Consider the following 21,454-nt stretch of genomic DNA (forward strand, 5'->3'; position numbering starts at 1 on the left):
CTCCCAACAGGCTGGTTTGGAAAATTTCCCTGAACTTGTCAGTGGTGATTCAGGTGAGCACAATATGTGGTAGAGGACTGGGGGGACATCCAAGCCAGACCCCACCTCCAGCTTTCTCCTATACACATCTTTCCCTTATCTATAATCAAGGATGACTCTCCCACCCCAAACACACACACATACACATACTTCTTTATGCTTGCTATTTGAGGACTTGAACAATATCTTCTCACGTTTAGAAAGAAAGGGAAGAAAACCTCCTCTTCCTTCAAAAGGAGATATGTAATATGGTAGAAAGAGTATTGGAATGGGAGAAGGGGAACTTGAGTCCAAGTCTCTGCTTTACTGTGTGACCTAAGTTTCTTCTCACCTCCCAGACCCCAATTTCCTCATCTGTAAAATAAAGGGGATTGATCTAAACCAGGGGTGGGGATCCTATGGCCTCAAGGCCACATGTAGCCCTCTGGTCCTCAAGTTCGGCCCTTTGACTGAATCCAAACTTCACAGAACTAATCCCCTTGATAAAATTCTGTAAAACTTGGACTCAGTCAAAAGGCTGCCCCTGAAGACCTAGAAGGCCACATGCGGCCTCAAGGCTGCAGGTTCTCTACCCCTGGTCTAAATTCTTCAGGCTCTGTATCTCTGACACTATCCCTCCTCTCTTACCTTTTACAGGCAGCTAGGTGTTCTCTAGCTGATAGAGAACTGGACCTGGAGTCAGGAAAACTTGAGGTCAAATCCAGTCACAGACTCTTCCTAGTTGTGTGGCCCTGCCTAAGTCATTTCACCTCTGCCTACCTTGGTTCCTCCCCCGTAAAACAGGGATAATAAACAGCCACCTCCCAAGGAGGCTGTAAGGATCAAATGAGACAATATCTGTAAAGCATTTAGCACAGTGCCTGGCACATGGCAAAACAATATAAATGTTAGCTATTATCATTAGTATTAAATGAGATATTTGCAAAGTGCTTTATAAACCTTGAAGTGCTACATAAATGCTGACTATTATCATTATTATTATTATCATTATTTTTGGAGAGGTGGGGGGGAGAGATGACTTAGTGATAGAGGCTAACCTTGTCAGACTTGGGGAACTATGTGACCAAGGACCAGAGCCCCAATCTCAGGAGCAGTCCCTTATGAAAGAAATTCAGGTCACAAGATTACCTCGAATCCTGACAAACTAAACCAAAATAAGCTGGCAAATGGGAAAGAAGCCAGCCCTGCTGCAGTATGGGGCTACAGTTAGGAAGGATTGGAATAGAATGTGAGGTAAGAACCAAAAAAGAACGGTCATGCTAAGAAGAGGCTTTAGAAATCACCAGTCCAAAGGCCTCCCATCACTGATGAGAAAACTGAGGGCCAACCAGAGAGGGACTGGCCCAAGCTCTCACCATATGTTAATGACAGACCTGGGACTAGAATCCAAGAACCTTCATTCCCAGGATTCTGCTCTTTCCTCAATGCTACAGCTGTGGAGGAAGCAGGGAAGGGAGACTCAATCCATTAACCAACAAGCATCTATTAAGAGTCTACTATATGCTGGATACTGGGCAAGGTGCCTGGTAATACAGGTACAAAGAATGAAACAATCCCTACTGGAAAGGAGTCTACATTTCAGTGCAGGAGACCAGTACACATAAAACTATACTCAGCAGAAATATAAAGCAAATCAATACACAGATCTAGACAATAGGTAAACTCAAGGTGGTTTGGGAAAGAGGATGCTGGGTTTTGGGCAGGGATTAGGAAAGGCTCCAAAATGGACAGGGGTGCCTAAGCTGGGACTTAAAAGAGAAACGATCTGAGGAGGGAAGGAAGGAGTACATTCCAGGCATAGGGTACAGTCAGGGCAAAGGTTTAAGGGACAGGAAATAGAGACCAGAGATGGAGTGTGTTGTGAGTGAGAAACAGAGGGAAGGCCAATTTGGCTGAATTACAGAGTTGGGTGGGGATGGATAACATCCAGTGAGGTTGGAAAGAGCCAGATTGTAAAAAGGAAAAAAGAAAAGGCACTTTAAAAACTAGTGTGGGATAATTAGAGATAGGAGAAAAGATGTAAGGAGAGACCCTCATGTCAGGGAACGTGCCTTGGACTAGAAGTCAGAGGGCCTGGGGCCTAGTTTTAACACTGCAACAACTTGGCCTTGTTTCCTATGGCAAGCCCCTCCCAAAAAAATGATAGGGTTGGTCTTCATGATCTCCAAGGGCCCCGTGAGTTCAAAAAGTCCACATGTCTACAGATGCTTTTGTTTTCACTAAGGATCAGTCTCTTCCAGTCTGCAATTCTATGATAACATAACTAATGCTTCAAGGAGCCATGACTCCACTGGAGAACACTGGCAGGTACCGCTCCTTTGACCAACACAATTCCCAAGCTCTCTTGAGACTTGGGAGCCTTCCAACATTGCTGTGGCTAAACTATCTATCCATCATCCCAAAGCTACTCTGGATTGGTTCCTAAGGAATGAATTTGCCATGCCAAGGCAGGACTCAAAACTTTCCCACCTGCCCAGGTAATATTTGCCCCGAGTGTAGAATCTGGGGTGACCTCAACACCAGAACAACGTGTCAGAGTAGGATAGTGGAGGACCTCCTTTTCCAGGCTTGTTACATCCTTCAGAAATTCCACAGTCCAGTCAACCACCCTCCCAACCATCCCTCACACGACACTTGTTCCAATTTCCATTTACCTAGGCTGTCCCCCAAACCTGGAATGCATTACCCCCAAAAAGAATTCCTAGGATTCTTTTTTTCAACTTAATTATTTTTTTCCCAATTAACAGGCCTTTATTTTTTCCCCTTGCCCCTACCAATTTGAAATTTTGAAAAATTAAAAAGCAAAACTCTTGTAACTAATATGCATAATCAAGCAAAATAAATTCCCCATGTCTTATAAGACATATGTCTTATTCTGAGAATCCCTCGCTTCTTTCAAAGCTCTGCTCAAGCAAGCCCTGCTTCCACAGAATGTCAATCCTAATCTTTCCCAAAATGACCTTGACCTTACTTCCCAGTGAGAATGTAAACAAACTCCTTGAGGATAGGGGTGGTTTTGGTTTTTGTCTCTGTACCACCACTACCACCACCACCTAGCACACATTAGGCAATTAATACATGCTGGATTCAGGAGTGATCAACCATGACAAGAAACATAATAATTGCCGAGCTTTCTAATAACAACTTCCATCTCTACAGCACTTGTCAGATTTAGAAAGCCCTTTCCTAACCAGAGCTCAGTAAGGCATGTATGATTTGTCCAGTCTGGACCTGTGATCTCATAGGTATAGGGAACCAAGGAGAAAGACAAGTAACTTAGGGCAATGGGAAGTTAAGTGATTTGCTCAATGGTCAAGGAGTTTGTGTTGGAGGCTAGGACTTGAAACTGGGGCTTCCTGACTCCAAGGCTGGTCCCTTTATCTACAAGGACCCTGGTGCAAGGGGTCACTGTCGCCATCTTACAGATTCAGACAACTGAAGAGCTGACCCAGTTATTACCTAGCTTGTCAGTCCTAGAACTGGGATTTGAACCCCCAGGGTCACCAATTTAGAGCTGGACAGGAGCTCAGAGCCCATCCAATCCAGCCCCCTCCTCTCCTGGGCTAAGCTATCACTCAGTTTTGCTGTTGGAATCTAAGAAAAAGATTAACACAAACCAGGCTGGCCAAACCCCTACCCCCTATGTGGTCTAGCACTAACACTCTGCTCCCCCTCCAGGTTCCTGCAGAAAATTGGGTTGTCAGATTTGTACAGAGGAGATAGAGCCCTGGGCTTGAAGTCAGAAAGACCTGGATTAAAATCCTGCCAGTACTTCCTTATCAGTGTGACTATGGACTAGTCACCCACTCTCTGCCTCAGTTTCCTCATCTGTAAAATGAGGGAGTAGCCTCAAGGTCTCTTACAGCTCTAAGTCTAATGATCCTATGAATAAATTAGCTCATAATAATAATAACAGCTGACAATTATATAGTGCTTTGAAAGCCCTTTGTAAACATAATCTCAGTCCATCTTTACACCCCTGTAAGGTAAATGCCATATACTGATGAGGAAATCAAGGCCCAGAGAAAGCTGTGGCTTGACAATGTTACACAGATAATAAGTTTTGGAAGTAGGATCTGAACCCAGGTTGTTAAAAAAAAATAAGGAAAAAAAAAATTGTCTGGATGTTATCTCCTCTATCAGAATGTGAACTTCTGAATGGCAGGAACTTTTTTGCCTCCAAGTCCCAAGCAAGTGCTTGGCAAATAGGAGGTACTTAATAAATGCTAACAGATTGACTATGAGATGGGGGGCCTAGGTAAGAATGATCCTGGGGGCAGGTGTACACATAAAGGAAGGCTTCCAGGAAGGGATAAGGGGCACTAGAACTGGGCTTTGAGGGGAACAAAGAGGGGAAATACATCTGAATGCCTGGACAGAAAAAGACAGGGAAGAGAGATCTTACCTATTTGGGGAATGATTTGAAGTATAGTTTGATAATAACAACAAAAATGACAGTATTTACATAGAACTTTGAAGCTTGCTAAACACTTCACATACGGATCTCATTTGGTCCTCACACCAACCCTAGAGGTAGATGCTATCATCCCCGTTTTGTAGATGAGATAGCTGAAAGCTGAGTTAATTGACTTATACAGGGTCACAAAGCTATGAAATATCTGAGGCTGGATTCAAAATCGTCTAGAATGGCACACAGGAAGGGGAACAGAATGAGAAGCTCCTCAAAAGATAGTCTGGAGCCAGACTGTACAAGGTCTAGAATGCCAGGTCCATAGAGGGGTCATTGGGTTCCACTCCAATTTGGCAAACCTCACAGAGCACTATGTAACTCCACATTCTGTTTTGTACTGCAATTATTTTTTAAGGATTTTGTCTCCCCTCCCCACCCACCCCACTAGATTAATCTCCCCAAGAGCAGGTTCTTTGATCATCTTTGAATCACCAGGTGTATCTACTAAAGCTCTCTGACGCTTCAGCCCTGGTAGGTCGTATTCCAGCTGGTTAAGTATGTGGCCAGTGATGGCCTGGGTGTGTCCTCAAGGATTAGTGGGGCTAAGCACAGCTAGGCCCAACCACAAAGGGTTAGCCACAGCTACTAGGGAAGGCAGTCTACTTCTTAAGAGAGAGGCAGTGACCAGGAGCACCAGGATGATGGCTCAGCCAACTGACAGAATCTCGTATCCCTGAAGGGCTGAGGTAAGTATCTCGGAGCTACACCTAGAAGACTGGTTCTTAAACTGAACAGGCATCTATTGGGTGTTAAGAGAGAAGGAAAGAGATATCAAACACAATCTTTATCCTTTGCTACCTGACTGGGCTTTGCCTTCACCCTGTCTGCCTCTCTCTCTCACCTCTCCCCCTTTGCTCTGGCCTCTTCCACCCTTATTTTCACTGACCTACTTCCTTCACCAGCAAACAATTAGTATTTATTAAGCACCTATATAGCATGCCACCAATCTTGCTGAATGCTGGAGACAAAAGTCCCTACCTTCGAGGAACTTCTGTTCTACCACCAACACCATTTAGCCCTCTCCCTCTCCCCTTGATGTCTTTATCTTCTACCTGTCAGTGTAGCATAGAATAAATACGATTTATACAGAGTATAAATGATGTATAAACAAACACTATGCATAAATTCTATTAATGCATAGTAAAATACTATTTATACATAATATAAATACTCTAGATCTGAACTCGGAAAAATATAAGTTTCATTTAGTCTCCACCTGGTCTCTACTGTGCCAAATCACACCCTCTCTGAGCCTCAGTTTCTTCTCCTGTCAAGAAAAGATGATATTACAACTCCATCTCCTTCAGAGTCACCATGAGGAACAAATGAGAGCTTACGGATATAAAGGCACTTTGCCTTAAAAGCATATAATGGCTCCCATATGCCCGTCTCTTCCATATACTTGTTCCCTCACACCTCCTTGTCTTTCCTTCTTTCTCTATATCCCCTCACAATGTCCTCAGCTCTTTCATTCATTTCTCCCTCCTGGTCAGTGTCTCTCCACATTTCCTTCTCCCTTGCTTTTCTCTCCCAACTCACATCTCCTTCCTCTGCTCCCCTCAATCTTTCCCCTTAGCTCTCCCTGGGAAGAGCTGAGATGTGTAGAGTGGCATTGGGCATCATACGGATTTAGCGCAGGAGGGGACCTTGGAAACCATGTAACCCAACCGAGGCCCAGGGTGTGACAAAGTGAATTCTCATATTTGCCTACATTCCTGACCCGAAAAGAGGTGGTGATGGGGCGTACCAGGTCCCCATTATCCTGGCCCTAACGTCCCACTTCCCAGTCCCCAAATCTGACACTCACCTTCTTCCTGGGGTGTTTCCTGCTTTGTCCCGTGCACCCGGTAGGGTTCGGTGCAGAAGGCTCACCTAGCCCAAGCCCAAGGCACCTCTATCTGGAACGGAAATCAGCCCAGTCGGCCTCTGCTCTTCTACTCTCCTGAGGGCGAGGGCCCGGCCCGCCTACAGCCGCCCCGGCACATACAGCGTAGACTTCCAGAGGGCGAGGACCGGGAGCAGAGCCCGCTGTGACTACTGTGCCCTCGGGAGCTGGACCAAGGACGCTGGCTACGGGAGAGGATGGTGCCCTGGCACAGGACAGCGGGTGGGGTCCCGGCTTGAACTAGCCGAAACGCCAAATCAAGGGGTCCAAGACTGGTAGCGATGTCCAGGTTCTGATTCGCCGAGAATAAGGAGGCTCCTGGGGTCCCGGACCTAGGGCGCAGAGAGGTCCGGCCAAGTTCTGACCCAGGCTACTGCGTCCAAGCGGCTGTATGGTATTCAGCTGCAGGCGCAAGCTGCCCCCGAGACCGCACAGCTTCCTGGGTCTCTCGCACGTGGGCAGAGGCTGGCAGCGCCCGGGCTCCGGTGCACGGGGTGAGGACAGTGGGCGCGTTTCGGAGCTCAGGCAGAGTTGCGGCTCGGGTGCCCGGGGTAGGAGAGGAAGAGTCTTAGGGCAGGGGTGCACGGCGATGTCCCGGGCACGGGGTTGGCGAGCCGCGCCCGGGATCCAGAACCCAGGGCTGGGGGAACGGCCGGCGGTGCGCTCCGGCTCCGGCTCCAGCCAGAGGCGCAGGAGGTGTCCCGGCTTGTAGCCCCGGCTCGCTCGGGGCGGGGAGTAGGACGCTGCAGCCGATGCCCCAGCGGGGAAGTCGGGCCGGGCGCCCGCAGCAAAATGGAGCGCAGGCTTTGGCTTGGCGAGCCTGGGTCCCGAGCAACCCCGCAGTCCTCCTTTTCTTCTTCCTTCTCCTCCTCCTTCTCCTCCCGGGCTCCCTCAGCAACGCGCTACCGCGGTTAGCCCGCCACTCCGATGCAGCCCCTCTGAGGTCAGAAACTGAGCCCAAGGAGCGCCGTCCGGGCCGGGAATGAAAGGAGCCGGGAGGACCCCGCCCGGAGGCGGGAGGAGTCTGCGCGGGGAGGGCGGAGCCGCGGCGAAGTGGGGGGAGGGGACGGATAGTCTAACCTGCCGAACCCCCTCCCCCAACCTCCTTTCCCCCCACCCCTGCACGCGACCAGGGAAGAGGAGCCAATAGGAGAGCGCTGAATGGAAAGGAGGTGGAGCTAATACAACTACGTTCGCAGAGGAGGGGGCGAAGTTAGGGTTGGGGGAAACTCCCCCACCCCAAGAAAAAGGGTGAGGGATGAAGAGGGGAGGTAGGGGAATCAATAGTCGTAGAACTTGGGGGAGGGGGTGAGCCAAGCAAAGAAAAAAAAGGGGGCTGGAGAAGGGGCTGAGGGAGGAAGAGAGAATGAATAGGGGAGAAGAGGGAGGGGCTGCTGGGTTAGGGGAAGGGGTAAGTGTGAACGAAGAGGGGAAGGGGCTCCAGGAGAGAGTGGAAAAGAGGGAGGGACTTCGGGGAAAGAGGATTGCAAGAAAAAAAAAGGCAGGGGGGAGGTGGAGTGTAGAGAAGAGGTAGGGGCTGATGGTGGGGATAGGGAAGTTTTAAAAGATCGGGGGAATCGTAAGTGAAAGGGGCTAGAGAGTAGATAAGGTGCAGGGGAGTGGGTTGGGGCTAAGAGGAAACGACTAGAGGTAGCCGAGAAGTGGGGAGAGGGGGGAAGGAGGGAAAGGAGCGTGGTAAAATGTGAGGAAGTGTTTGGGGGAGGGGAGATGGATTTGGGGAAGGGCTTTGGGAAGAGAAGGGCGTGGCTAGGTTAACCTTAGGGCAAAAAGTGCTTTTGCTGAGGCCCTCTGGGCTTCAGCCCCATTTTGCATTTCAAATTGCTTTGTAAATAAGTTAGGGGAAGGGGAGGTTGTTGTGTAAGGTCTTGGGGGCTCCTGAGTTCTTACCTGAAAATTCTAGGGAAGGTCGATGGTTTCTGGGGAGAAAGTGGGGTAGGGCTGGGAAGAAGGGCTGTAGGAAGCTGGGAGAGGTGTGTGTATGTGGGGGGGGGGGGGGAGGGGGGGGGTGGGGGAAAGTGTGGGCAGGGGGGGGGGGGGGGGGAGGGGGAGGAATAGAAAGATTTGGGGGATGGAGGTTCGGGGATAGAGGGGAGGAAGGGAGAGGCCCCAAGCGGAGGGAGGGGGAATGGACTCCGGGGTCACCCTTGGGCCCTTCTCCCTCTCCAGCCTTGCTTCCCTGATTGGTTGCTTCTGTGCCTTAGAAATGTTCGGATTTAAAGAAGTGGAAGAAAAAAAGCTTTTTAAAAATAGAAAACGGATCTATATTAAATCCTTCCCCTCTCCCAACTCTTCCCCAGGATTTCATTGCTGTTTAATAACTCCGGGTTGCTAAAGGAAAGGAATTTCACACGGGTGTATGCCTTTCTACAGACACCCAGTTTTAACCCTCCCCCATCTCTCCTCCCACCTTTGGAAATGAACTCACCCACAGAAGAATGGGCAGGGGAGAGGTCAGAGACCAGGCCTGGGTTAGAGAGCAATCCATCCATATTCCCTAAGCTCCTGTGTGCAGAACCAGGGCCTGGGTTTCCTGGTACAATGAAAAGAATAAGGGTATTTAATTGTAGAAGATCAGGGTTCAAATTCTATCTCTTAGAGGCAGCTAGGTGTTGAAGTGGATAGAGCTCTGAGTGGGGAGTCAGGAAGTCCTGAGTTCACATCCAGCCTCATACACTTTACTAGCTGTGTGATTGTCAAGTCACCTTACCTCTCTCAGCTTCAATTTCATCATCTGTAAATAGGACTGATAATAGCACCTACCAACCCCACTTATCATGTGGATCGATAATGTTTATAAACCACCTAACTGTATGACCTTGAGAAAATCACTTTACAGAACTGAGCCTCAGTTTCCTGATCTATAAATGAGGAGGTTGAAATATACAGTCTTTGTAAAGTCCCTTCCAGCTCTGAACTCTGATCTTACTTTAGTTAGAAAGGGGACAGATATTTAAAACCTAGTTCCTGCCCTCAGAGTTTGATTGTAGCTAGACTGAAACTAAAGTAGAAATGTAAATAAAGATACCAAAGATAAGGAATAAACAAGTTCAATTATTTGACCAAGTGCGCAGTGGTCCAATGAGGGGTAGAAACCGTCATAGTTCATGTCCTTATAGGCTTTACCTTTCACATCTCTTTCCTTCCCGACTGGTGGATGAGGAAGGTGGAACAAGAATTAATACACCCACTTTACTGATGGGGGAACAGGAAAAAGGTGAAAGAGCATTTGTTCTACTCTTCAATTTTGCTATTGTCTCATCTTTTCACCTTTTCATAGGATGGTAGATTTAGAGGTGGAAAAGATTTTAGAGCTTACCTGTTCTGACTCCTTCCTTTTGCAGATGTGGAACTCGAGGGTCATATTAGATGATTTGCCCAAGTCACAAGGGTGGTAACAAAAAGAGCTGATTTGAACCCAGGTTCTCGTGGGCATTCCACTGTATTCATTTACCTCTGAGAAGGTGAAGGTACGGTGAGAAGGAAGAGAAATTGGAGGCAGAATGATAAGCTAAGAAGCAATATATTACTTTTAAAAGTTTAGTTGAGTGGTTATGAAGGCTGGAATTAGGGTCTGAGACTGTGTGAGAAGGGAGAGAAACTGATGAGAGATATACTTCTAAGATGTTAATGATAAGATATGGCAGCTGATAGTGTAGTGCCATTAACAGAAACGAGAGCTGAGGAGAAGGACAGGTTAATCCAAGAGACTGATGAGTTCACTTTAGACCAGCTGAATGTGGAGTGTTAGCTGATCATCTTCGTGGAGATGGCTCTGTCCTTCCTCAGGTCAGTAAGTTTTTATTAAGTGCCTTCTGTGTGCCAGGCATCATATTAATTGCTGTCTGGGGATACAAAGGAAGGCAAAAGACAGCCTCTGCCCTTAAGAAACTCACAGTCTAAAGCAGGGAGAAAACCAACTATGTGCAAACAGTTGTTCATCCTTTGTTCTCAAAGAGAACCAATGACATCAGGAGGGTGATGTCTTGACTTGCAAGTGAATTGGATTTAAGTGAGGCAGAGCTATGCAAAGTCATCAGCCTCTCTCCTTCAGAGTCATCAGAGTCCAGCAACAAGACACAGGTCAGGATGACTGGTGATGGCCTCCCAAAATGGACATAAGTTTAGAGGGAAGGTACATTGAACCAGGTTTTAAATATCTGTCCCTTTTCTAACAGAAGTAAGAACACAGAGTTCAGAGCTGAAAGGAACTTTGCAGAAACCTCCCCATTTTATGGATCAGGAAACTGAGGCTCACTTTTGCAAAGCGAGTGCAGTAAGTGCAAAGCACTAAGGGAATGGCTTCGTGCAGAAGGTGGGACTTTTAGCTGGTGCTTGATGGAAGTCAGGGAAGCCAAAAGATGGAGATGAGGAGGGAAAGCATGGGGGAAGTATGGGGAAGAGCCAGTGAAAATGCCTGGAATCAGGAGAGAGAGTGAGTCTTGTTTGAAGAACAGCAAAGAGGCTAGTGTTCCTGAATTTAAGAGTATATTGGGAAGAAGGGTTACTGCGAAGTGTAAGAAGACTGGAAACATAGGCAAGGGACATGTAAAAAGGGCTCTGAACACCCAAAAGAGATTTTTATATTTGATCCTGAAGATAATACAATCGGGAGCCACTTGGTGTGAATAGAAGGGCAACATGGTCAGAGATGAGCTTTAGGAAAACCACCTTAGGAGCTGAATGGATTGGAATGGGGAGAGACCAGGCAGGCAGACCCAGCAGCAGGCTGTTGTAGCAATGGAGGTATAAAGCGAGAGGGCCTGAGCCAGGTGGTGGCAATCTCAAGGTGATGCCATATCAATAGGGTTTTTTGGTCCTCGTTTTGCAATTGATCCATTGGCCAAGATATTCTCTCTGCCCGAAATGTCGAATATGATTCAGAGAGTCATAGGATTTCAGAACCAGAAAGAACCTTAGAGGTCATTTAAGAATGCCCTCTTCACTTGACGTATGAGGAAATTGATGTCCGGACACATTAAGCCCATTAGAGTGTGAGCACCTTAAGGCAGTAGCTGCTTTTGCCTTTCTCTATATTGCTAGTGCTCAGCACAGTGCCCGGCACATAGTAAGGGCTTAATAAATGTTTGCTTGCTTTCTATTGGCTGGATTGCACTATTCTGTAATCCATTTCAATTCAATAAATGTTTATTAATCACTTACTAAGTGGGAGGCACTGTGCCAAGCCCTAGGATACTAAGAAAAATGAAAGTTTCCTTCCCTGATAAAAGTCATAATCTTCTTTGGAGATGGGGAGGTACAACTTGTATACAAATAAGTAAATTCTGGATAATTTGAGGAGGAAGAAAGCAATTTGGAAATCACAGAACGCTAATGGTGGGCTGTGGCACTCTGAAAATATCAGGGATTCTGAAAGGTTGGGGTGAAGAAGGAGTGAATTTCAAACATGGAGGACTGTCTGTGCAAAGGCAGGGGGCAAGAGATGGAATGCCAAGGTCAAAGGGATAACCAGTAGTCCAATTTGACTGGACCACAGAGTGTGCAACTGAGCTGAGTCTGGAAAGGCAGTTGAAAAGGCAGTCTAGAGAATTTTAAATACCAGGATGGAAATTTTGTATTTTGTCCTAGAGGCTATAGGGAGCCACTGACGATTTTTGAGCTAGGTGGTGACTTCAAATAGCTGTTTGAATGATGAAATGGAGATAGGAGAGACTAGAAGCAGGGAAACCAATTTGGAGGCTATTGCAATAGTCCAGGTTTGAGGTAGTAAGGGCCTAAACCAGGGTGGGGGCTGTGTGAGTGGAGAGAAAGGGACAAATATGAGATGTGAAGATAGCATCCATAAAACCTAGCAACTGATAGAAAAATCAAGCATAACAAAAGTTGCTGGTTTGAGTAAGTAGAAAGATAATGGTATCCACACAAATAGAGAAGTTTAGAGGAAGATGGTTATAGGAGAGAAAATAATGAATTCTGTTTTGGACTTAAGAGACTTCTACTCTACTGGTTCTCCTCTCTCTCTGAATGTTCTTTCTTGGTCTCATTTTCCTCTTTCCAACCCTTTAATGTTGATCTTCTCCAAATGCCAATCCTTGGCTCTCTTCTCTTCTTTCTCTTCATTCTCCTCTTTCTTTGTGATCTCTTCTTCTTCTCTTGCTTCATCTCTCACCTTTATGCACATAAATCTGAAATCTCTACCTCTAACATGAGTTTTCCTCAGCTTCTGCCTCAGAAAATGTAAGGAGGTCCTTGATAAATTTGATGAGTTCTCAAATCAACCTGATGAGATTATAGGGAGATATCCTTGTGGGATTGGGGTATGCCCACTGCCACCTGGATGATAAGGCAAAGGGAAGCCAGTAGTATCTTCCACCTCCCATCTCCATGCTTTTACATTGGTTGTGCCCCATGCTTGGAATGCTCTCCTTCCTCAAGTCTACTTCTTGACAGCCTTGACTTCTTTCAAGGCTCAGCTTACAACGTTTTGCAGCTGAACTTCCTAGTCCTTTTTCTCTAAGGTGATCTTCCATCTACTCTTTATTTATGGTATATTTGTTTATTTATTTATATGTTAAGTCCTCTATTAAGCTCTTGAGGATCTAGAAGGTTTTTGTGTTTTTGCCTTTTTTTGTATCTCTAGTGCTTAGCACCATGCCTAGCACATAGTAGGTGCTTAATAAATACAAAGTCCATTTCTTTCCCCTTCCTTAATAAGTGCTTATTGGTTGCTTGATAGTGGGATCATTGGCCTGGAGCTGGAAGAGTCCTTAGAGATCATCTATTCCAATTATCCTCTTTATATGTGAGGAAACTAAGGCCCAGTGAATTTAATTGGCTTTGCCTCTGTTCACACCAATAATAAGTGTCAGAGGTGGGATCTGAATCCAGGTTCTCTGACTGGAAAGCCGCTGTTCTTTCTACTGTGATTCTTCCATCATTCAATATAATTAATTGAGATTCAGGGACCTAGGCTCTTACTACCCTTATCTGCGGTCTATAAAAACAAATTATAAGACCAGCCCACACATTCTTTTTCTCATTCTCTTTGAGAAGAACAGACCAGAGACAAGCACAATGGACAGGTGGAGTGGGGGGAGGATCCTAAGTCCATTTGCAGTTTCCTCCCTTTGGGAATAATGGATAAACACTTGTAGTAGAAGTACAAGGTAGAAGTAGGCATGTATTTGCCCATGTTCTGAGCTGGTAGTTCACAGACAGCATTTGTGAGTTTCAAACTGTTATGTATAAGAGGTAAGATTTTGAATTCTCCATTCTCTGTGATTTAGTATTTTACTTAGGAAATGGAGATATTCTGAGAAGAATCAGCTTCAAGAAATTAAAGCCCAATCCCAAATTCAGGTATAGGACCTGTAGAGAGAAAAGAGATTTCCTGATGTAGTGTATTCCTTACAGAACAGAAAAGCATAGTCCACAGAACTTCTGAGCAGGGTCCTTTTTAGAGAACAAAGCTGATGAATTCCTCAGACAGTTGAAGTCTGATCCGAAAGGGATTGCAGTAGCCCTTAAAGTATAGTTGTCTTCCAAGGGGAGTTTAAACCACACAGAACATCAAAGGCTTGCTTAATAGCAAGCCCAAGTTTGATTCCCTTTAGGGAGAATTGTTATGACCATTTGAACACTTTATTTGTTTCTGAATTGATTTATAGGATTTGTTAGTTTTTTGCATCTTATACATTTTCTGTGAGGTGAAACAAAGGCTATCCTGTACTTGATATGTATTTGGGACCTTGAATGCTTGTATCTCCCACATTTGAGGAAACCTAGACATGAACTATTCCATTCACATACTCAAAAACTCACATGGAACTGCAATTTCATCTGTTTGGGATGCAGGCTGCAACCCACCCATGGCAATCCATCCTTGGCCATGTCCTCTCAACCGTATGCTACAAGGAGTCCATCCACTGTGTTTGAGGCCTTCCTCAGTTTCTCCTGATATCATGAGGGTACCGGTGGAGTGCTCTAGCTCTCTAACAGCTATCCTTCGCTCTTGCAAGGTGACCAACCACATATTTTCATACATCCTTTACTCTTGTTCTTCAGAGTTCTTCATTGTTTGTATGATGGAGCTTTCTCATGCCCACCATACACCTCTCCATTGCTCTGTGTGTGAAATTTATTTTTAGTTCTCCAGATGCCATAGCGCAACACAGGTAAAATGTTAGTATTGAAATGGTGGACCTTGCTTTCATGGAAAGTTTGGTGTTACTAAAAGAACTTTGCATTTTTTCAAGAACAATCCAGTCTGTTCTCCTGTTCAACTCTGGGCCTAGCTCATTGTCCATCTATATACCCTATGTCCAGGATATACATACTATATGACAACCTCTATAGAATATCCATCCAAATGCATGTTGAAATATGAACCATAGATGGTCTTCATCTACTTGGTATTTCCTGTGTAGATGGATAGGCTAAATTCCTTTGAATGCTTATAGATCTCTTTTTTCTTTTTCTTTTTTTTGGGGGGGGAAGGGGAGAGGCAGTCAGGGTTAAGTGACTTGCCCAGGGTCACACAGCTAGGCCAAGATTTGAACTCAGGTCTTCCTGACTCCAGAGCATGTGCTTTATCCATTATGCCACCTAGCTGTTCCTTATAGATCTCTTCCAGGAGGCCCTGCAATGTTCTGGGACTCAATGCTATCAGCCCAATGTCCAGGGACATCTCCATCCACAAGCAGGAACATCTGAAGAATTTTGCCATTTACCAGGTATCCCTTTTCAACCTTGATGCTGCCCTGGAGCTCCTCTATCATAGCAGCAAATACCTTTGGAAGCATACCTTTCTGTTTTATGTGTCTCTGGGTAATTGTTATCAGAAGGTCATTGAATAAAATTATTTATGTTAGTATATCTTCTAAGGATATATGTTATATACAGTGGTGTGTTGGTACCAGATTGTACCAGTTCTTGAGAGCCAAGAAATTGACAGAGTTTGATTTGTTGTTCTATTGATTGTCTAGGCTTAAGAAATAAATGAAGAAAATGTTAATAATACAGATTAAATTAAAAAACGAGCCATTTGTTCATTTCCCCTCCCCCAGAGAGCTGGTTGTTAAATATTTATCAGTACATCCCTTGTTATATCGGATTGATGAGTGACATCTTATTGTAAAAGAAACTGTGTTTTGTTCTACCAAAACCAAATGCTTTTTCATTACCAACAAACAATAAGTACAATGGAATCTTATGTTCCCTACATCTTTCATTTAATTGTGAAATGGTATAGATGTGGGCCTCTGTGGAATATTGCTAGCAAAAACATACTTGTTCTGTGAGGCTATGCCATTGATTCATGTATAAATGACTCTCATAAAGATTTTAAATAGATGGGAGAGTAGACATTGTAGGTCACTAGTTATTGATGTTCTCTTGGTGGTCATTTTTTTTTTTAATGAGGTCTGAGTTTTTTTTACATGCCTGTGGCATCTTTCCCACCTTCAGGTATTTTGTAAATCCATCCCCCAGTGCCTTTAGAGATGTATCACTTCTAGTTCTAAACATACAAACACACTCACATTTAGAGATGTATCACTTCTAGTTCTAAACATACAAACACACTCACAAACACACACAGAGACCAATCTTCCTGCCTGAGAAAACCGTTTATTATGATGTTTTTTTGCAAATCTTTTCCATATTTCTTCCCTTTGTAGTCTTCCTTCTGCTTTCATCCTTGAAAGCTCTCGGGACGACTTTGCTTAGATGGATATCTTGCCAAACTTTAATAGTTTTTACCCTCCACTGCTTCTCTCTGCTTTATGAGATGATACTACTAATTATCATCAATCATCCTTTGTAACATTTTACAAACCAGTTTATATTCTAACCTGGTCCTACCTTCAACAACCATTTTAATCTGTTTGGCAAGAAAGTTAGATGTCTGCTGACTAAGGTACTTACTCTTTTGGTCTTGTTGTGGCAATTAATTTATATTGGCTAACCCACTGAAATTATTGTAGTGGTGGTGTATTGGTGTTGTTATTGATTGGTATTATTGTATTGCCATTGGTGTCATTTCTGTTGTCCGTTTCCCATTTTTTAATTTCAATTACTTATTTAAGTTATACAGGGTTAAATTGCTTCAATTTGTATAACATAGCCTTTTCTCATTATTATTTTTTTATTCTAATCTTAACTATAATGAGTCAGTGGTCTGACTGTGCAGTCAGTTGACTCTAGGATAATTCCCACATCAAGAACACACTTTTTCCCGCCTTCTAAAATATCTGTTTTATTCTTTATGGTGTCATTTTGTGCTCACTATGTCTAGTGCTACCAATTCTTTTTTCAATGGAAATGTTCATGATCTTGAGGTATGAGGCTTCTTTGTAATCTTTAAGTCTTTAGCCTCTCTCAGTCCTTCCTGAACCCATTTCTTTCTCTCCATCTTCACCTTTCCCCCACCTTTGCACTGAAACCAAGTATCAGAGTGTATTGATTTGATATGAAGGAACTTAATAGGCTCTTCATAGAATTTTTCTACTTTATTTTCACACCACCAATAGTAGTGTATGAGCTGCAATTATTTTTATGGTGGTCTTTCTTGCAAATACCATTGATGCTACAGTATGTAATGACCAAATGACTCTAGGAAATGGTATTTTTTCTTGCCTCTGTGAGTACATAATAAAACCCTTCAACTCCTTTCTGTGCTTCTTGTAAGAGAACCTATGAGCCATCCTTTCATTAATTGTGACCTCCTTCTTTCTTTTGGCTTAATTTATATCAAGAATGTCAAGAATAATATGATTCAGTTTGTCCATTTATTGGTCACGGACAAGGATCTCATATTTAGAATACCAGCAGTCAACCTAAAGTTTATTGATGGTCTAAAACCTACAATTCTTATCACTTGCTCCTTTCTCTATCTCTCTGCACACATCACTCCAGAAGGAGGAGGAAGCTGACCTGGACTGGGGACCATTTTATTTTATATGTCTATACTAGGAAATTTTCCCAGAGCCACTTTACTTGTGGGCAGTGGGCCTACAAGAGAAAATGACTTCTTGTAATTTAGCCTCCAGAATTTGAATCAGGTCTGTGTGATCTCAGAGAATGAGGGGTATTAACCACCTGTTACATCTTGGTGGGGAGAGTGGATATCAGGGATCTGAGGGGTTGACTTTTAATCAACTCCAAATTCCCCTTTTGGAAAGATACCATATGTCTTGGTGGTTCATCTGGGATTACTTTTTTTTTAGCCTTCCTGGGGAGTTTACCTTATCATGGCATGACTCCAGGGGCTCAACAGGGATTTGAGGGATTGACATGCTATCAGGCCCAAGTGCCTAATCCCTTTAATGTATATTTGTTGAACTGAATTGAAATGGGTATGTTCTATCTGTAGTTCTAAATAATCTGAGTTTATTTTTCACCTGATAAACTCCCAGTATTTATCAGTGTTGCCACATTTTCATAGTCCCTCAGGCTTGTCATCTTTGCCTTCTCCCATTACCTCCACAATATCTTCCATATACTCTCCACCCAAGCCACCACTGGGCTTAGGGCTCTTTGCCCTTTTCACCTAAGTTATTGTTAGTTTTCCAAATGATCTGCTTACCTCTGATCTCTTCCTGCTATATCCATCCTATAAACCATCGCCTGACTGGTTTTCATGATGCACAGGTGTGACCTCATTACTCTCCCGTTCAAAAGCCTCCCCTACAAATTGCTTATTTAAGACCTTCCACAGGCAAGTCAACAAATAGTGAGGGTCCAATTGCATTTCTAGTCCTTTCTCTCATAAATTACCTCCAGAATGAAATATAAAATCCTCTATTTGGCTCTCAAAACCCTTCATGATCTGGCTCCTTCCTACCTTTTCAGTCTCCTTACACCTCACTCTCTTCCAGGCACTCTGAGCCAGTGACAATGGTCTCCTTGCTGTTCCGTGAACAAGATGCTCCATGACTAATGTCATGCAGTTCCCCCTGGAATTCTCTCCCTCCTCTCCACTTCCTGGCTTCCCTGGCTTCCTTCAGGTCCCAGCTAAAGTCCCACCTTCTACAAGAAGATATTCCTCCTTAACTAATTCCTCATTCCTCCTTAATGTTGGTGCCTTCCCTCTGATATTAGCTCCCATTTATCCTCCTCTTTGTCTCATTTGTAATAAGCTGTTTGCATGTTGTCTCTCTCATTAGAATGTAAGCTCCTTGAGCACAGGGACTGTCTTTTCTCTTTATATTACCACCTCTCAGCACAGTGTTTGGCCCATAGCAGGTGCTTAATAAGGGCTTGTTGACTTGACTTGGCGCTATAATCAGAATCTCAGGATCACAGATGTAGAAATGAAAGAGACCTTAGAGGTAATGCTGGCCAATCCCTTCATCTCACAGATGAGGCAACTGAGGCCCTATGACTTGTCCAGGGCCATACAGTCAGAAAGTGGCAAAGGCAAGATTTGAACACAGATCTTCCTGATTCCAAGACCAATGCTATATACACTATATCGTGCTTCCTCCTGGCCAAAGGAGCTCAATTTGAATCCTGCCTCTACTATATGCCATCTCTGTGAACTTGGACACGTGACAATTTTTCTGGACCTCATTTTCCTCATCTGTAAAAGTGATTTGAACTAGATGGTTGATGTCTCCAATCCCTTTTGACTCTAAATCCTGGAATCATGTTACTTGCTTTAGCAAAATCATCTCTTGCTAGATGAAGATGTACTTTAACAGCACCATTTCCAATTGCCAGGATGCCCTTGCTCCCATCTGTCTGCATTTGCAATCTATTTATCCTTGAAGGCAGGGTGAATGCCTCATCATCCATGAAGAATGGTAAAAAGATTGATGTACTGGCATTCTGGTGAGAACTGGAATTGAATCCTACATATGACAGTTTCCAGTTGTGTTACCATAGGCAAGTCACTGAATCTCTTGGACCCTCCAGTTTCCCTATCCTCAAAAATTAGGACAATAATAACTGTAGTATATACCAAATAGAGTTATGGGAGTAAAATTGTGTAAATTGTCATATAAATGTTACTTGTTATAAATTCTTTTCTGATCCCCAGAGCTAGAATCAATTTCTCCTTTATTTGATTTCAAAACACTTTCTATTCCTCTTATACACTCATGATTTATTTTAGATGTGTTTATATGTTTTACTTCTGTGACTTGACTTATGAAAATCCATTTTATATTATATCTACACTTAGTGTTATTAGATATACATTAGATTAGGCATATTGGTAAATGCTTTACCAACCAGCTCTCTGAAGAAAAAAGTGGTATGGCACCCTTTTAAGTTTGATCTGCATGAACATTCTCTCCATTACTTTCTTAAGTCTAGACAATCAACAAAACAATGTATCAAGCCCTAATTTAGTATTCCCCAGGTGTAAATGGTCACACTGAAAATTTAACAATTGGCTCCAGCATATCCCCGGTACCCTGAATATATCTGTGTGAATGTCATCTCCTCCCTATGATTTTATGTCTCACCAATAGTATCTTATTTCTCTTTGCTCAGGTTCCTTCAAATCCTGACATTCTATGTTCCCACCTTTTATTGGGGGTGGGGAGGCAGCTACGAGGCACAGTGGATAGAGTTCCTGGCCTGGAGTCAGGAAGACTCATCTTCCCCAGTTCAAATGTGATCTCAGATGCTTACTAGCTGTGTTACCCTGGGCAAGTCACTTAACTCTGCCTCAGTTTCCTCATCTGTCAAAAGATCGGGAGAAGGAAATGACAAACCACTCCAGGATCTTTGCCAAGAGAACCCCAAATGGGATCATAAAGAGTCTGACATGACTGAAAAATGACTGAACAATGACAACTATCTTTTATGGGAAGCCTCTCCTAATCCCCATTTATAATAGTCCCTTCTTTCTGTTGATTATTTCCAATTTACCATCTACATGTATCATTTGCATATTATTTCCTCCACAAGCTTATGAACTCCCTGAGGTCAAGGGGCCCTATTTTTTGACCTTTCTTTGTTTCCCCAGTGTTTGGTATAATGCCCGGCTCATAGCAGGTGTTTAACAAATGCTTATGGACCAACTGATTGTTGTATATACCTTCCATCTCTGGTATTTTATTAGTAGTTATAATAATTATAACTATAATAGTTTTAATCATAGCTATAACTAATAATAATAGTTATAATAATAATCACTAATCTATATAGTTCTTTAATATTTTCAAAGTGTTTCAATATGCTATCTACTTCGCTTATCACAGTACCCCAGGAGGTAGGTACTATTATTATCCCCATTTTACAGATTAGACAACTGAGGTAAACATAGGTTAAATGACTTGTCTAGGTTCACACAGTTAGTGTCTGGTGGGGGAGTTGAACCCAAGTCTTCATAACTTTCTAGCATTCTATTTACTTTGTTACCTAATGGACTATTCAGCTTATTCTAAGCTAATTCCAGCTTTAATATTCCATAGTCTAAGGGTCCTTCTAACTCTGACATTCTATATAGAATGTCTAGGGTCTTTCCCAGCAAGAACTTTGTCATATTTGGAAAAGTGCTGGGGTGGCTAGGTGTCGAAGTAAGTAGAGCACCAGGCCCTGGAGTCAGAAGTTCAAATCTGAGTTCAAATCCGGCCTTAGAAACTTAACACTTATTAGCAGTGTGACCTTGGGCAAGTCACTTAATCCCAGTTGCCCTGCCTTCCCCCCTCCAAAAAGCAAAAAAAAAAAAAAAAGAAAGAAAAGTGCTAGAATTGGAGTCAGGAGACCTGGTTTGAACCTGGTCTAGTTATGGAATTGTAGACAAGTCACTTATCCTTTCCGAGCCTCAGTTGTAAAAGAGGGAAAATAATACTTGCACTCCCTATTGCAAATGCACTCTAGTCCTTACGGTGGTTGTGAGGGGGAAACAATTTGTTTAGATGTTATAGAATTGTGAGATATGATTATTAGCATGAAAGTTGGTACATTCATTATGCACAGTAGGTTATGAATGAATGACCTGCTCAGACTTTGTTGAGGGATTGCTACCCAGAAAACTTCCAGTCAATGCTGGGGAAAGGATGGAAGAAGAGAATGAGGGGAAGGTTGAGTTCAGAAGGGGAGAACATATATGTGTAGGTAGACTTGCA

The 21,454-nt window shown here is 43.7% G+C and overlaps 1 protein-coding gene and 1 long non-coding RNA gene across 4 annotated transcripts in view; one reads left to right on the forward strand and one right to left on the reverse strand.

Annotated features, from left to right (window-relative positions):
- GDPD5 (glycerophosphodiester phosphodiesterase domain containing 5) overlaps positions 1–7,428 on the reverse strand; it is a 172,713-nt gene extending 165,285 nt beyond the window's left edge. The window contains exon 1 of one of the 3 annotated variants that reach the window (XM_069070862.1): positions 6,318–7,428. The gene's annotated coding sequence lies outside the window, so the exon portion shown is untranslated. The remainder of the gene's footprint in view (positions 1–6,317) is intronic. The other 2 variants (XM_069070861.1, XM_069070863.1) reach the window with 2 other exon arrangements.
- A 6,843-nt stretch (positions 7,429–14,271) lies between these two features.
- LOC138148373 (uncharacterized) lies at positions 14,272–20,513 on the forward strand. Its single transcript, XR_011165040.1, has 3 exons — positions 14,272–14,392; positions 14,996–15,106; positions 19,872–20,513. It is a non-coding gene; the product is annotated as an uncharacterized lncRNA (long non-coding RNA).
- Positions 20,514–21,454: the final 941 nt, after the last annotated feature.

This window comes from Petaurus breviceps, unplaced genomic scaffold, assembly GCF_028583685.1.
Source record: "Petaurus breviceps papuanus isolate PSGF00001 unplaced genomic scaffold, PetGlider_PUasm1.0 90823, whole genome shotgun sequence".
NCBI lineage: Eukaryota > Metazoa > Chordata > Mammalia > Diprotodontia > Petauridae > Petaurus > Petaurus breviceps.